Source organism: Pteropus medius, unplaced genomic scaffold, assembly GCF_902729225.1.
Source record: "Pteropus medius unplaced genomic scaffold, Ma_sr-lr_union100, whole genome shotgun sequence".
Lineage (NCBI taxonomy): Eukaryota > Metazoa > Chordata > Mammalia > Chiroptera > Pteropodidae > Pteropus > Pteropus medius.
The window spans coordinates 19,325,002-19,339,106 of NW_024350319.1; positions in this window are offsets into that span (position 1 = coordinate 19,325,002).

Genomic DNA, 14,105 nt, shown 5'->3' on the forward strand with positions numbered 1-14,105 from the left:
TGTAAAATTCTTAATCTTTTAGCAGAAAATGAAATGGGACATCTCTTGCAGAGTTAATCTTTTTAGTAAACCTAGTTAAGTTTTCTTCCCTCCTTTCTTTGGGAAAAAAGGCCCTCTCCCTCAAATCTTGATAACTGCCCTGGCGACTCAGCTCCTCTGGCTATTGATAAGGGTCATCAGCCCATTAAGCAGAAATGATGTTAAGCCAGGCAGGGCCCTTAGAGTCTGAGAGAGAGGAGACTTTAAGCCAAAGGTCTTCTTTTTACTCTTTAAGAAATATATTAACCAAGCCTGTTTCCCTTTACTCACTTAATAGGCAAATCAATAATAGAAATTAATAGACGTATGATTTAAATAACGAGTTTGTATTTTCTTTTTCTTGTCTAGGGACTGAGGTGGCACTTCAGCAGGAAACCCAAGACTCCACCCTTACTGAGGCAGGAAGGGAAAGAGCTCCAAGAAACCCCTGTAGGCCGGGACTACCTTACGACCCTTCTCAGTAGGAAGCAGATACGAAGAAGAGACCTCCTGTCCCTCAGCATCCATACTGATAATAAATAAGGGGGTTCATGATTCTTAGAAAAGAGGTAGGCAGGAAAGTTAGTTAGCGGGTTTCAGGTCTGCCTATAAAGACACTGAGGTCATCTTATCTTAGAAGGGGTCCACCCTAATCTGTCCACAATCAAGCAAGCCAGAAGGCATTTTTTTTTTAACTCACACAAAGAAACCAGCAGGTAGAGATTTAGGTACCAGATTAAGCCAGTCACTCGCACCTGCGCAATGAAAACCCCAACGACCTTCAACTCACCTGAGTCTCATTATAATATGATGCATATGCCCGGAAATTCATTAATATCATTATAACAGACTGAATTCTGGGAACAAACATGCGCAGAAAGCAAAATGATGAATCACTGAGTCCTGTCAATCTTAGTTGCCAGTCAAGGAAGCCCACTCCTCTAAGAAAAGTAACCACCCACTGCAAAAAAGGGATAAAGGCTTGAAGTCTTTGTTACCAGGCCTTTTGAGCCATGCTTCTCTCGCTCAGGCTCGCTTCCACGTCTGAAGTGTACTTTCCCTTCTAATAAAACTTTTCTTTTCCCCTTCTAATAAAACTTTTCTTTTCTACTGTATTTCAGTGTCTTGCTCAATTCTTTGTTAAAGATATCAAGAACCTGGACAACGCTCCGGGAGAAGACCCCACTCTCCAGTAACAGTACTAACAAACTTGGAAATTCCTGAGATCAAAAGTTCTCTGAGTACAACAGTCTTTCATCTGAATTATGTCCCACCTTAATTAGTTCAGATTGACTTTTATTAAAGTTAATAGATACACATAAAATAACAGATTGCATTTGGTTTATGTACATTGTGGCCAATTTCTTCCTCTGTACTATGGTCCAGAGGTGTTGGTGGCTCCTGGGAGAATATTTTTTTCACAGAAAATAAAGGAAACTTTGGGAAAAACAACACCTTTCATTCTCAGTATGTTGAATTACAATGTAACACCTAGAACAACAGCTGTCATTTTGGTAACATGAGGGGAGCTGGCCTTGGAAAATAAAAATGAGTTAGTGAATAACATAAAAAGAAAGCTGGGTCATTAATGAGGCTCTTGGAGCTGCACATTTAACCACTGCCTTTAAATTCAGATTTCCTAGAAGACGATCTTCTAAGAAATATCTTCCAAAATATCCTATTATAGGCCATTTAAGCTGTCTTTTAATTTCATAGCCTAAATTATTATTTTTTGTTTGTGCTTACATCATTTTTATAATTTACAAAACCCTTCCAAGATAATGGCTAAATACATTTTTAAATTCTTATAAAAATTTAAAGGAAGGTGACTGCAGCATGACCAAACAAACAAACAAACAAAAACATGATACTGTTTCAAGAGAATGAAAAAATAAACTTCAGACTTGGAGAAAATGTTTATAAAATATATATCTGATAAACGACTGTTATCCAAAACATAGAAAGAACTCTTAAAATTTAACAAGACAACAAATAACACAATCAAAACTATGCTGATTGGGCAAAAGACCGAACAAACACCACACACCAAAGAAGATATGCAGACAGCAAATCGGCATACGAAAAGATGTTCAACATCATATGCCATCAGGAAATTGCAAATTAAAACAGTGAGATAACACTACATACTTATTAGAATGGAAATCCAAAATGTTGACACCACCAAATGATGGTGAGGATGTGGAGCAACAGAAACTGTCATCCCTTGCTAGTAGGAATGCTAATCCAGCAATCACATCCCTTACTATTTACTCACAGGTATATAGTAGGAACCTTGTCTTAGGAACATTTCTTTGGTAGATGGTTTTGCTGCACTGGTGAAATTTTTACATGTACAAAAGACACGATCTAATTGGTTGAGAAGAGTAAAAACTACTTTACACATGAACATACTTACTTGTCACAGAATTAGTAGAGGTTTGTGTACTATAAACACAAGAATTGGGGTGAATTCTACTCTATGACTGTCACTTAAAAAGGAATAATATGTAGCGAATTTACATTTGTCTACACTGCATTATTGAATATTTTTCTGATAGGAAACTTCCATTTTTGACCAAGCATTGATAAGAACTGAATTTTTTATTTCAAAGGTTACCAAACCGATGATTGGAAAATTTTCGCACAGACTAGTTTTGGTTCTTTACATTTCAAACCTTGTTTTGCAACCACTACCCACACATCACTGGTTCTGGGAACCTTAAAATGTGGCCCCATGTGTGACCTCTGGCCTCGTACCTTCACATGGTGATACACCATCAGAAGTAGAAAAATCCTGGGGCAGCTAGAAAAGGATGAACTATTTATGAAAGTAATCGTAAACCAAAAAATATATATTCCACCAAACCCAAACTCAATGTATTTTAACCTCAATTGTTCGTAGCAAATATCAAAAAATTCCAATAGCCAATCCAATGTCAGGTGAAACAAGGTAAAATGGGACAAAGAGGATCTGAAGTGGAAAGAGGTGGCAATATACATAATTGCTGGTTCCATAACCTTCTTTAAAAAATTACAGGTTTATTAGGATATAAATCACGTACCATGCAATTCACAAACTCAAAAGGTACAATTAATGATTTTTAGTATAGACATAGAGTTCTGCAACCACCCCTACAATCAGTGATAGAAATTTATATCACCCCAGAAGGAAACCCAGTATACATTAGCAGTATTTCTCCTCAACCCCTAGCCCTAGACAACTCTAATCTGCTTTCGGTCTCTATGGATTTGCCTGCTCTGGACATTTAATATTAACAGAATTATGCAGCAATAGGTTTTTTGTGATTGGTGTCATTTCTTAAGGGTATATACCTAAAAACAGAATTGCTGGATTATGGTAACTCTAACGTTTTAAACTTTTAAGCCAGACTGTATTCCAAAGCAGCTGTACTATTTCACATTCCCACCAGCAGTCTATGAGGATTTCAATTTTCTTACTTCCTTGCCAACACTTTTTATTATCTGTCTTTTTGTTTCTATCCATCTTAGTGGGAATCTCATTGTGGTTTTGATTTATATTTCCTTCCTAACGATTTTGAGCATCTTTTTATATGTTCTTATTGACATTTATATATATTCTTTGGAATACCATCTATTCAGATCCTGTGCTCACTTTTTAAAATTGAGTTATTTGTGTTTTATTAAGCTGTGAGAGTTCTTTATATATTTTAGATAAAAGTATCATGGAATATTTGAAAGATGCAAGTAGAAACAGTGCAGTTATTCTTTGGCAGTAGTGGCTTCATATACAGTGGTGGTCAGATGCCATGTTTCAGCAGATGTCTCCAGGCTCACTTTGACACCAGATGGCACTGTATTCTGACTTCTCTACAAGCTACAGCTTTTCTTCCCTTGCCAGCGCTTCAGGCTGTACTGGTTAGTAATTATTTCTTTGTCCTCCCCTCAATCACCTCTTTCCAGAATTTCATACCCCAGCACCCCTTTATAATTTAAGTTAGCCCTATATTCACATAATTCCTACATAAAACACATATATTCTCTCTGTAATGCTTGGTGGTGACTGTTTTCCTGACCAAATCGAGACTAATCCCCCAACGTTGTATGAGGATAAAACTCTGAATGAGGATCATTCCAACACTTTTAAAGTGTTCACTGCCCCATGCCCTTATACTGTTCACATAGTATGAGTATTGGACAAAACAGATAAGTCATTTGATTAGAGTATGTGCCTAAAAAGCCACGGGTCTAACAACACTTTCTTAAACCACTTTTATTTAACAGAGAAGTAAAGCTCTACAGTAAGAGCATTGTATATCCTTTAATTTTCATTAGACATTTTACAAATGTGAGTTATGAAAACAGAAATTAAGAAAAAAATAATGACAATATAAAGGATTATACATTACTACAAATTTTGTATCCTGAAAACTTAATCAGGAAGGAGCATATGTTTAAATATCAAGTTGAGAAATGTCTTTGTTATTTAATCATTAATTAAAAGAGGTATTGATTTTCACATACCAATGACCATAACGATGTGATAAGACTTTTATATACATTATCTCAATTAACTCTCACAGATCATTATGAATTTGGGTATTAATATACCATTGAGAAGATGGTGAAATAATGCATGGAGAACTTTGAAGCTGATAAGCAGAACAGGTTTGGTACTGGGTATGCAAGCAACTCCCTTAAGTGTTTTTCTCTACATTGCAAATTTAGACATTTGAAAGTGTGGTAGATTAGATGTCCTTTCTTGCTTCCATTTTGGTCAATCTACTTTCTTTAACCCCTCAATCACCTCCTCCCCAACAAAAAAACACAAAACAACAAATAACAAAGACAAAACACATACAATGTCTTTAAAGCACGTATCATTGACCTGTACTGCATATTATCTCTTTATTTCAGGCATTCTAGACCTCTCAATCTCTTCGTTCACTCAAGATTTTAGCATCTGGCTGTTCTCCATCACTACTCTAATTGTAAATCTTTGGACTTTTATGATCCAGTGCACAAACATCTAATAACTTTACCTATCAGTTTCTTGACCTCCTGTTGTGGTGCGATCAATTCTAAGACCCACGGAGCCAGTTGAGATGAATTGTGAACCTTTATTAGCTGGCCAGCAACTGACTCTCTACCACACAGGGTTCAAGATCAGCCTCCGGCTCCCAAAAGAGGCAGTTTACAAAGCCCAGCCACACCCCAGTTAACACCAAACAAGCAAGCAGATTAACCACGCCCTAGTTAATCATCAAATAAGCAAGCAGATTACAGAAGCAGAAGTTGGCCATTAGCATATCTTTGCCCAGAACCACACCCTTAACATTCCCCACTGATTTTTTAGGGGAATTCAAATCATTAATTCCTGCCTGTACCCTTTTTGACATAACAGTAGGTCTAATCCTCTCCTATTCTGTCAGGTTTCACCTAAAAGCCATACAAAGATCCCTAAACTTTAGGACGGAGAGAATTAAGATGGTCCAGACTGGACCCTTGATAGTCTTATCTCTAGTGGGTCCTCTGTCCGACGCAGGGTCCATTGTTCTGATGTCTGTGGTGGATGTGCAGCCTTGATCCTGGTATGGTGAATCTAATGATGGCGTTCAGCTACCTTTGTTAAGGGTGGAAAATTTTCAAGTGAGCCAACTAGCTAAGTCAGCTACAGGGAAGAAATATCTTTAAATACCAGAAGTTGTCCTACTTGCTTGTGTGTGGTTTAGGAAGTGTATTGTATAAGATATGAAGATGGCCAAAGTCTACTTCTGTAATCCATTTACTTGTTAATTAAGGGTGTTGTTCCGGGCAAAGATATGCTAACAGCCAACTTGCACTTCTGTAATCTGCTTGCTTGTTCAGGAGACCACCAGGATATGGTCTTAAAGCTTTATCAGCTGCCTGCTCTGAAAGCTCGGGGCTGATCTCCTCTAGCCCTGCGTGGTAGAGAGTCAGTCGCCAGCCGGCTAATTAAGGCTCATAATTAATCTCAATTGACTCCGTGGGTCTCAGAATCATTTGCGCCATAACACCTTGACCGCAGTGGGTGTTGGGAGGATGACAGGGAAAGGTCCATCCCGGTGGTGCTCAAGAGAAGCAGGCTGTACCTTTTTCACCCAGATCCAATCGCCTGGAGCGTGGTTGTGTGGCTGGACTGGATGCTGAGCGGTTGTTCTGGTGGCAGAGACCAGTTGGTGGGTCTCTTGCCGTGTGAGATAGAGGGACTGTAAGGACTTAAACAGTGAAAAATTATGAACTTCCGCTAGCTTTTCTACCCCTAACTTGGGGAGGAGAGGTGGGAGTCTTCCAAACATTATTTCATAAGGCGTGATGCCCTTACAATAGGGTGTGCACCGTGCCCTTAACAGGGCAAAGGGGAGGAGACTCAACCAGTTTTCACCAGTTTCTAGCTTGAACTTAGGGTTTCTTTCAAGGTTCTATTCATTCTTTCTACTTGCCCTGAACTCTGAGGCCTATAAACGCAATGCAATTTACAATTGATCCCTAACACCTTTGCTAGAGATTGGCTGGTCTGGGCGATGAACGCCGGGCCGTTGTCGGACCCCAGTGTTATGGGCAGGCCAAATTGAGGCACTATTTCTGAGACTAATTTCTTTGCTACTACCTGAGTGGTCTCCTGCTTAGTGGGGAAGGCTTCAGTCCATCCTGAGAAAGTGTCAATGAACACAAGCAAGTACTTGAATCCGAAGGTTCCTGGGCTGACCTCAGTGAAATCCAACTCTCAATGTTCCCCCAAGGCCTGACCACGAAGTCTCATCCCTTGTTGTATTTCCTTGGAGGGCCCTGGATTCACTTGTGCGCAGATGTGGGACCATCTTAATTCTCTCCATCCTAAAGTAAGGGGGTCTTTGTATGGCTTTTAGGTGAAACTTGACAGAATAGGAGAGGATTAGACCTACTGTTAACTACGTATGTCAAAAAGGGTGCAGGCAGGAATCAATGATTTGAATTCCCCTAAAAACAGTGGGGAATGTTAAGGGTATGGTTCTAGGCAAAGATATGCTAATGGCCAACTTCTGCTTCTATAATCTGCTTGCTTATTTGATGACTAACTATGGTGTGGTTAATCTGCTTGCTTGTTTGATGTTAACTGGGGTTTGGCTAGGCTTTGTAAACTGCCTCTTTTGGGAGCTCGAGGCTGATCTCCTCGAACCCTGTGTGGTAGAGAGTCAGTTGCTGGCCAGCTAACAAAGGCTCACAATTCATCTTAATTGGCTCTGTGGATCTTAGAATTGATCGTGCCACAACAAGACAAACTCTCAAATCTCTAGTCCAAGTCACCCAGAATCCTATACTAGACTCCTAACTTGCAATGTTCACACTTACTCTCCTAGATCTGATCTAGTCACAATGATTTTTTTTTAAAGTTAATCAAAATTTCACATGCATAAAGGGTAATAACCAAATTATAATATTATAGTAGATGATTTTTAAAAGTACGCATGTCCTTATGCCACCATGTAAGTCAAGGAAGAGGATTTTACAAATATTCCAGAAGCTCAGTCATAAGCACCTTCAAATTTCAACTTCCTTCTCCCACAAAGAAACTGTAGTAGACAATTTCTGACACTGGCTCCCAATGATTTCTGCCTCTCACTATTCACTCTTGTGCAATCCTCTCCACTTCAAATGTGAGCTGAACCTAGTGAATTGCTTCTAATTAATATCATGAACATTATGATATTACTTCATGTCGTTACTTCTATGAGTAGGTAACAACCTAGTAGCAGATTTTGGCCCGTGTACCCAGAAGAACCAAGCGGCACTCAGTGAACTAAAAATCAAAGGAGATTTATTTATGCCAGTGGGCTCAGAGGAGTCACTCTCCAGAGTCTGAGCCTCAAACAAAGGCAGGCAGGTAGATTTATACATTGATTACTTCTGCATACTTGGCGGTCTTTTGTTTCATGCCTGCAGGAAAGGCAGTGTTTCAGGGAGAGGAGGTTGGAAAAATTCCTCTGGGACAGGGTAGCCATCTTAGATTTCTTTACGTTCCCATATTATTTTTCCCTTTTGATGCTCATCTAAATTCTTTATAGGGCATCACCTTTTTGACTATCTTCCTGATCTCTCTCTTGGTCTCCCTGGACCAGGGACCAACAATTCTATTGCATAAGGATCTTTGCTGTAGTCTTTCTCTCTACTGTAGCTTCTATAAGGGAGGTAATTGTCCAAACAAGAGGCAACAGGCAAGGCAGAAGGAGGCAGGTACCGAGGAGGAGGAGGAACTCTAAGGTCTTAAAGCCTCCAAAAGTGGAGAACCAACCTCTAAAGAGGTTATTGGGGTCCCATCCATGCCATGTTTGTATGGGCACATGTCCCAGTCCCGTCATCTGTTTGACGAGATCTTTAACTGTCCGGCCCTGGTCATCTATTTGCCCACAACAGTTGGTGAGATTGAATTTCCTAAATACACCTCCTTCTGCTGCTAATAGATAATCTAGTGCCAAACTGTTCTGGTAGATGGCATTTCTCATCTGAGTTTCTTGATGTGCCAGGAGGGTCAGGGCTCTTCTAGTTTTATTAGTAACTGCCTGCAGTCGGATAATTTGATTTAACATGGGGATATGGTATCCCAAAATCTCTTTTGCCCAAGTGGCAGGCCTATAGTATTGGATTATGTTGGAACGTAATTATGTGGGCTTATAGTATTGGATTATGTGGGAACGTATTGGATGATATGGGAATTGTAATAGCCCGCTGAAATGTGAAAGGGTTAAAGAATAATTAAAACCTGAAACTGGACAAAGGAAGTCTATAACTTAGGCCTAGTTTCTGGAACCCCTAACCACATTCTGTTAATCATGAAACTTGTAACAATGAGCTCATACGCTAACTGCCAATTTTAGCCTGTGTAACCCTGCTTGCTTGCGTGGCATGAAAAATAATCAATTGTACATAAGCTGAAAATTACTGTTTGGCCATCGCCCATGGGAACACTGGCTATTGCCCATGGGAACATAGGCAATCACCCATAGGAACATAACATTTTAACAACAAGCTTTCTGCTTCTGTACTTCCCACTTGCACACCTGACCAGTGGGTTGACAGGTAGTGAATAGGAGAAAGATGGACCTTTGTGTTTAAGACAGAATGAAGAATGGGATTTGGGGCTTAAAAACCTTGTATCTTGGCAATTCGGGGCTGCTCCTTTGCAAGGACAGCCGCCGGCTAATAAACTGTCTCCTGGTTAAGAGCACTCAAGTTGGGTCTGGTTATTCTGGACACAACAGGAATGTAAATGGGGATATGGTATCCCAAGATCTCTTTTGCCCAAGTGGCAGGCCTATACTATTGGATTATATGTTTTGGGGGCCACTTATTATTCTTCCAGTCCCCTATTTAGAGTTCCCTTTTTACCTGCTGTAATAGAGACAGGATCTTGCTATGTTGCCCAGGCCGTGAGTGCAGTGACTATTCATTGTCTCGATTCTACTACTGATCAGCATGGGAGTTTTGACCTGCTCCGTTTCTGACCTGGGCTGGTTCACTCCTTCTTAGGCAACCTGGTGGTCCCCAGCTCCCGGGAGATCACCATGTTGATGCCGAACTTAGTGCAGACACCTGATCGGCATAGTGCACTACAGCCCAGAACTCTGGGGCTCAAGAGATCCTCCTTCCTCAGCCTCCCTAGTAGCTGGGACTACAAGCACACGCCACTGTGCCCGGCAAGGGCTTTTGGGACCAGGTGACCAAGCAATTCCCCTGTTATCAGAGGTAGAAGAAAGGCTTTATAATGCTAATCATGCAGCTTCCTTCCTAAATTTGGGGAGGCAATTGTAGGCCTTGTTTCTGCAAATCGAGTAAAGCCTATATGGGGCCACCCAGTTTCGGACCTTGCCTGGGCGGGAATCAATTCAGTAGCTTCCCAGTCTTTTCCCAGCTTTGATTATTTACAGTTCCTTCCTCTGGGAACCAGGGACAAGTTTTCTATATGAGATCTAAAATTGCTGAATCTGGTGAGTGTGCACAGCATATTTTCTAGCCCTAAGTGTAGCTTTAAGTTCTGTACAAAAATATTGCAGTCCTTTGACCCTTGTTGTCCTATGTTTTACTCCTGGTTATGACAGTCTATTCATCAAATTTATTTAACACATGTGCTTTCTTGAATTCTACCAGGCTGTGATCTGTATTTTCTCCCTCCTACTCTTTTGCGTAGGCTTTTCCTGAAAGAGTCTATTCACCTTACCTCATTTACACGTTTTCCTGTACTCAGGTCCCTATTCAGGGGCCACTTGCTGCATCCAGCAAGTGGTAAATCCTGCCATATCCAGTGCAGCTCTGGAATATATATATATGAAAAGCACTGTCATTCACTGTAGCTATAGAAAACTGATGTGGACATTTTCTGACCTCGTTTGGTAACATGGATACATAGCTCACAGTTCTTTGCACCAATTTCCTCCCTAAAGTCCAATTATAAGGAGCCCCATGATGAAATTCTTCAAGTTTCTGCTGTGCATATACTGGCCAGCTTCTGGGAGTGGCCAGAACAGGGCCGACAATCTCAGGTAGAATTTCTGCTGCTTCCAGAACATGATCCAGAGAGGCTGATCAAGAAAACGTTCTGCAGTCTAAGTTTCCCGGTTCTCTGGAGACGCAGTTTTCTTACTAGGTGTGGTGGATTCACAGAGTAATATCTGTAAGTTTAATGTCAGTGAGAGTCGCTAATATAACAATGTGAGAGCCTGTTTCGTTTGCCAGAATGGCTCTTTTTTCTAATCTTTAACCTATATTTCTTCTCCTGACTAAAAGGGATGGACTTAATTCCCTGGAACGATGGGGGCTCTTTCAAAAGTTTAATTTATCTTTTAAATGAGAATTATATTACAATAGTTAGAAAAATAAGTCAATTATGATGAGTCTTCCGATTATGACTCCAAATTTATTACAAATGCCTGTGTATAAACCTTTTTCAAAAAGTTAATTCTGCCAGCCAGATCCTAACACAAAACTTACTAAATTTCTTTTTCTACTGACTGAATACACTTAAATCTCTATTTTTCCTAAATTTCTGCTAACATAGTTGCAGTTACACCCTTCCCCCAATTTCGCTCTGGGGAAAGAGTCTCCCAAAAAGGATTTTGTAAGGTGAGAAGCCTAAAGGCCTTGGGGTGCATGATGGATAACAGAGAACCCATCCTGAGATAGGATGACCTCAGTGTCTTTGCAGGCAGACCTAGAAACCCCTTAACTAATTTTTCCTGCCTAACTCTTTTCTAAGAGCCATGAACCCCCTTATTATTAGTATGGATGTTGAGGGACAGGAGGTCTCTTTTACCGTTATCTGCTTCCTGCTGAGAAGGGTCGTAACGTAGTCCCTGCCTACTGGGGTTTTGTGGAGCTCTTTCCCTTTCTGCCTCAGTCAGGGTGGGGTCTTGAGTTTCCTGCTGAGGTGCAGCCTTAGTCCCTAGACAAGGAAAAATATTCGAACTGATTCTTTAAATCATATATCTATTAATTTGCCTATTAAGCGAGTAAAGGAAAACAGGTTTGGTTAACGTAGTTCTTATAGAGTTAAAAAAAAAAGCCTTTGGCCTAAAGTTCCCTCCCACTCAGACTTTAAGGGCTCTGCCTGTTTTAACACAATTTCTGCTTAACAATGGGCTGATGATCCTTATTAATAGCCAGAGGATCTGAGTTACCAGTTTGGGCAATTATCAGGATTTGAGGGAAAGGACCTTTTTCCTAAAGCAAGGAGGGAAGAAAACTGAACTAGGTTTACTAAAAAGATTAACTCTGCAAGAGATGTCTCATTTCATTTCCTCCCTCTTTTGATGGGTCTCATATCTGAGACTAGCTTAAGATGAAGCTGATCGCTTTGTTGCTGTAAGAAAATTCTTCCCTCGGTTTTAACATAACAATAGTTCTTCCATTAAGAAGAGTAATTTGCATACCTTACAGAAGTAGTGGAGCTGCAGTTCAATGTTATTATCTGAGATGTTAAAACATTAGTTAGCTCACTTAGTAGTAAATGTTACACATTTTCTGTTGGTGTCATAGTAGACAGTTTTAAATAGCCTTATCCTTCCTGAGGTTTGGGTGGGGCCCTTCCCGCTTGCCTCATGGGCTGACTTTTAACAGATTGCTGAGAGGTAGTTGGCCTGCTAGTAGGAAACTCTGACATAGAGGCGGGTTGTCTATGAATGGTTTAGCCTTAGGTTGCCTACAAACGTGCACTGTGTGGTAGGAAAGGGGGCTGCTCCCTTTCTGTCTTTATTTCTGTCACTGTGCAGTTAGCATTGGAGAGAGAGAGAGCTATGGGAAGGGTCAAGACAGAGTAGGCAGCTCTAGTATCTAGTAAAAATTTAGTTTTTCCTTCTTGCCATGTCGAGGGTGACCTGAGGTTCTACTGTTGTGATCCTGGCGGATTTTTCTAGGACTGGAGCTTGCAAGTACTTGGGCCTCCATTGTTGCAGAAGAGAGCAACCCCTTTGTGAGAGGCTTGCTCTGTGGGGTGAGGGCTTATGAGGTCCACCCTTCCCCGGCTTCCCAGGGCTTGATGGACACTTGCCCTTTCAGTGTCCTTCCTTTTGCAGTTTGCACATTGATTATGTCTCAGTCCCGACAATGCCACTCATGGCCAACCAAGATCAAGGACCTTCAGGCCTGCAAGATTTTTACTGCCTAAGGTCACCTGGAGATGGTCCCTGTATTATGGCAGTTAAAATTGGCGCCCTTTTGTACTTTGCTTCCTTCTCTGCCCAGTCCCAGTTATTGGGCACCTTAAAGACCTCTGGCACCAAGGCCGTCTACAGGGTTTAATGTGCTTAGAGTTTTGAGATGGACTCGTGGTTTTCGCACAGCAATCCCTGATAATAAGTTATTCTGGCATTGGTCAGCTGCTTATGTTCTTGACTATTCATTAATGTAATTACAGTATGTGGAACCTTTACATTTAAACCTAGCACTCAGAACTGACAGAATTCCGTTGCCCCTCGAAACTTACTGACTCCTTTTTGATGTTTGGCCGAGGCTACGGTGTTGAGTGTCCACTATACAAATTATTGATTGGCCCCCTACTTCTATAGCAACCGTTGCTAGTCTGATTGTCCTTCGGCCCAGTCCTCTTTGACGCCTGGCTCAGGTTTATTCAAATTATCTGGCCCTTTTGGACTTACAGTTTCCCTGCGACGAGGGCACTCATTCTTCCAATAGCAGATCTCTCTACACAAGGCACATTGGTTACGGTGTAATTTCCTTTTGGTTTCTTTCTGCCATGTGGGAGTAGCCGTCTATTGCAGTAGACCCGGGTTCCCTAATGCAGCTGCCAACAGGGACACCTTCTGCTTTCCCCATTTGTCGGTTACCTCCTGGTGTATCTCTGCTGTTTTTGACACATATGTTGACTTCCTAGCCCCAGTCTTTACCTCTAATTTAGACTTTTCACGCTATTTTCCCTGTAGTGGGGATCTCACGAGCTTTTTAACAAAAGGGACAAGAATCATTCCAATCCGGCCGTCTTTGTTCCGGGCACTCCACCGCTGTTCTTCGGGCTTTCCTATTATCAAGTTGAACTTGAACGAGATGGGAGGCATGGTGTCGGGCCGGGGCTCTGGGGCGGTAGGAGGAGGCAAAGGCACTGATGGTAGAGCCTGTCTGGCAATTGATAGTAGAGTGGCCTCGTGGGGACCGATGGAGCTTACTCGGATGTATGGCCGGTCAGAAGATAGAATCTTCCTTAGGGTCCCTGGGTGAATTAATTTTGTTGGTGCTTCCTTGTCCTTTCGCTTAGCCAGGCAGACCACAAACGCCCTATTCTGTCCCTGCCTATTTGTGCCGAACTGGACCCAAGGGAGCACTATAGTGGTAGTCTGCACCCATGTGTCTATTTATGGAACTTGTTCTAGATATCTTGGGGTCCCTGTCACTACCCAATACACTGCTCTCACTGTGGGGGAGGTTTAAGGTCCCTTCTGAGGACCTACCTACCCCTAAGGTGGGCCACTCAAGCTCACAAAGAATACCAAGTTTTTCCGAGGTCAGCATGACTCTATACGCCTCAGAGAAACCCTCCTTAAAATTTTCCAACACACAGTCTAAGACAGTTGGCTTAGTGGAACTCCCCCACTATTTGCAGG